This window comes from Acipenser ruthenus, chromosome 28 (genome assembly GCF_902713425.1).
Source record: "Acipenser ruthenus chromosome 28, fAciRut3.2 maternal haplotype, whole genome shotgun sequence".
Taxonomy (NCBI): Eukaryota; Metazoa; Chordata; class Actinopteri; order Acipenseriformes; family Acipenseridae; genus Acipenser; species Acipenser ruthenus.
This window is the reverse complement of record NC_081216.1, coordinates 6,840,262-6,844,160: the sequence shown is the minus strand read 5'-3', so window position 1 is coordinate 6,844,160 and position 3,899 is coordinate 6,840,262. Positions and strand designations below refer to the sequence as shown.

The 3,899-nt window shown below is 38.1% G+C and overlaps 1 long non-coding RNA gene across 1 annotated transcript in view; it reads left to right on the top strand.

Annotated features, from left to right (window-relative positions):
* Positions 1 to 3,558, top strand: part of LOC131702009 (uncharacterized) — a 13,052-nt gene extending 9,494 nt beyond the window's left edge. The window contains exon 2 of the long non-coding RNA XR_009309240.1: positions 2,560 to 3,558. This is a non-coding gene — a long non-coding RNA (uncharacterized LOC131702009). The remainder of the gene's footprint in view (positions 1 to 2,559) is intronic.
* Positions 3,559 to 3,899: the final 341 nt, after the last annotated feature.

Sequence of the window (3,899 nt, the reverse complement as noted above, 5' to 3'; positions counted from 1 at the left end):
AGTACATTGTGTACTACTGAGGTTTTTCACGTGATGTCACCAGCTGCTGAGACACTATGTTAGTAGGCAAAAAGCACTGCTTTTTCCACGCAGGCAGGCACGCACTACGTATGTCCTCAATTAAGTGCGACTGACACTCGCTACCTCGAGGCGGTGCGGTAGAGACGTGTGACGACCAAGCTTAGGACAGTAAAATAAGTTAAACAGTATTTGAAAGCTAGCCTAGACGGTAGCAACATGAATACCGAGAGCGAAGTGGATTCCCCCTCCCCCAAAGAAAAGAAGTGTGAGAAAGCAAAACACCGGCAACAATTATATCGAAAAGAATGGGAGTCTGACCTTTTATTCGCTGGGTGGTTGCAGGCTGTGGTTGGCAACAAAACAAGAGCAATGTGCCGTTGTTGTAAAATACAAATAACTGCAGAACATAGCGTTCTGAAAAACCATTTACAATCAAAGAAGCACCAAGAAAAAGTAAAATGTTTGGCTCTGAATCAGATGTCAATTACACAGTGCATGCATATAGGTACTGAAAACGTAAATTTAGAAACTGCTGTTAAAACTGCACAGCTGAAGCTTTCTGGATAGCCTTGCGAGCCGCTGATCATTTGACTGATGTGCTGAAAGACATTTTTAAGGACTCAAAAGTAGTGCAAAATATATTAGTCTTGGCCGCACAAAGGCTACTGTGGTCACAAAGAATGTCATTGGTGATTGTTATTTTGAGGACCTTGCAGTAATCCTCAAAGGCAAGAAATTCAGCATTCTAATTGATGAGTCGACTGACATTGGCATTGTTGTGCGTTTTTTCGATGATGCTACAAAGTCAGTTCAGAGCCGATTCTGGAAGAGCAGATTTTTTCAGGCAAAGATTCGGATGCTGCACAGCACAGGAGCCACAGCAGAACGTCTATATGTGGAAACAATTTAAACATTCAGTAATGCAGGCGTACCTCTTGCAAACATTATTGGTTTCGGCTCTGACGGATGCAATGCAATGATGGGTAAAAATAATTCAATCGCCAGTCGCATGCAGAATGATTTTCCCGGCATCTTAGTGCAACGCTGCATTTGACATTCATTCACTCACATTTAATGCCTTACCCCGTCAGTGGCCACAGATCAGGGCTCAAGATCCTGGTACCCCTCCTTGTTGCCACTTCTAATAGAAGTGCCACGAATTGTGGATCCTGAAAACACTGACTTACTCCAGCTCATTGATGACCAGTGGAGGCAAATTCCCTTGATGAAACTGCCAGAGAACTTTAAAGGAATGGATGTGGACACGTTCTGGTACAATGCACTGGTTTTGGAGGATCTCGGAGGCAGGAGAATGCTGATGGAACTGGCAACATTTGCACTTGACATTCTCGTTTTCCCTCACTCAAATGCCTCTTGCGAACGGGTATTTTCACAAGTTAATCTAATTAAAACGAAGCCACGCAACAGGCTCATCACAGACACCATCAAAAGTTTGTTGCTCACTTCCCAGTCTGTCAACCTTTCTGGTGGATGCGTTAAATTCAAGCCAACTGACAATAGGTTGCGCTCCATTTCTTCCTCAAATTTATACAGACAAAAAAAAGATACCGCCACGCCTTCATCTGTACCAGGACCTTCACAAGCTGTTGAACACAGCGATTCCGAAGTGGAATTCGACAAAATGTAATATTGGTGAGTAAAATTATACAGTTATATTATAATATAGAAAACGATTGAGTGCCAACAGCCAATCAGCTTCCCCCGCTGGAACGTTGAAGTGAAATCAGGATAAAACTATTAGAAAACCTTTTTTTTAATGTTGTTTAACGTTTCTATATTATAATAGCATCTAATAACTTCTCGTTATGTTAACTGTACTAGGCAGGCGTTACCACAAGATTACGTGTGTGTTGTATGTCGTTTTTTTAATTCAAACATGTAAGGGAAGTTGCAATAGAACAAAGAGTTGAACAAAATGACTTGTGATCAGTGCGGTGTCAAGTAGTTCAGTGCAGTGCTTTTTTTTGTTCATTTCAGTGCTTGTGAAGCAGTTTATCAGGTAATATGATGTCACATATTAAGGATGGAAAAATAACACATATATTCTTAAAGTTTTACAGTGTACGATAATTGTTCTGAAAATACGATAATTTTGAGGGTCCAATACGATATTTCCACATTTCAGATCTGGCAACGCTGATCCACTGTGAGAGTTTTTTTTCCCGTTATTATTATTATTATTATTATTATTATTATTATTATTATTATTATTATTATTATTTATTTCTTAGCAGGCGCCCTTATCCAGGGCGACTTACAATCGTTACAGAAAAAGGAATGGTGGTAACCACACCCATAGAGATAACAATCTTTAGTTACTTTCAGAGTAGAAACAGGCTTGAGGCTTTCTCTTCTCCTACAGGTCCACTTTCAATTCTGCCATGAGGGTTGCAGAATTGATATTTCACAATATGGGGTGGACATAGGTGGTTATAAAGGATTGAAGGACACCCCATTGTGGTCTGGGTGAAATCAGATGTTATCAAAAGAATTAATACTGCACTTCATTTATTCCAGATTGCTGATTCTGATGGTGATTCAAGTACCGGGACCTGGGCGGAGACAACCATGGAACTGAAGATAAACAGTCAACAAACCATACATAACTTTACACTCTCAGACAACAGGACCATTGAAAACTGATGTTCTACTGAAGAACAAATGCCTGATAATGGGATAATATTGTCACCTACTGTGGACATTACTGTAGACAAAGTGAAAATTGAATTATTTACTGTAGCATTGAATGTTTAAAATGAATTAAGGGAAATTAATGGTAATGTTATTTGTAACAATAGGTTAGCAATAAAAGTGTGTTATACAATGGATTACACCATTGTGGATATTGTATAGAGAATATTACAAGATGTAATGGATGTTTGTGTAACTGTTTAAAGAAAAGGAACTGCTGCCTCCCAAAGTGTTACAAATACATGATTAGGGATGCACGTACTATTTTAGTATGGCAAGCCAAATTATCATTTAGAGATATCTCAAATTGCATTTTAAGATATCTTGAAATATTTAGAGATATCTGTAAATAAACCCTTTTGAAGATATCTTAATTTCATTTTGAGATATCTAAAAATTACATAAAGATATCTCAAATTGCTTTCGAGATATCTTTAACCCTTTATGGACCAGAATCGTGTTAACACATCATACTGAAGTGGGCTTCTAGGACAGCAATCATGTAAACACGGTAAAAAACACACTTCTTTTGATGACTTACAGGGCCACCATACTTTGCAGAACAGGCTTGAAACATATAATTAGATAGAGGAGGGATTCAATTTCACTTCCTGATAGTTTTTTTTATTTCGTGTGACATCACTGAGAGAGGCATTTAGTGTCTAAAGGGTGGAGACAGTTTAAGCAGTGCAGAAAGACAGCCTGCTTCACAGAAACTTGTTCAGAGGTAAAAAAAAGACACAGAAAAATGCTGTAAATACAATGTATTTGTCATAATTATATTAGAAGTCATAATTATATTAAAACACACAAATATATAATATATATGTGTGTGTGTGTGTGTTTTTACAACATATATAAATATCAAGTAACAAGTAGATATAAGCAGATACTATTTTTAGTAGTTGTTCAACATATAGTGATCATAGGGTTACCATATGGCTCCAGATTAACCGGACGCTTTGAGACAGACCGGAATTTCAAAATTCCCCCTAAATTGAAAGTAATTCACGTATAATTGAGCTCCACCTTTGCTGAGATTAATCCTGCTGTGGTGGAATTGCTTGGGCGCAGCAAACAATTCACACTGATCAGCTGCTTCTGATCAGATCTTAATGAACGAATAGCTAATTTATCGATAGAGCAACGAGATGGTGATGAAATTG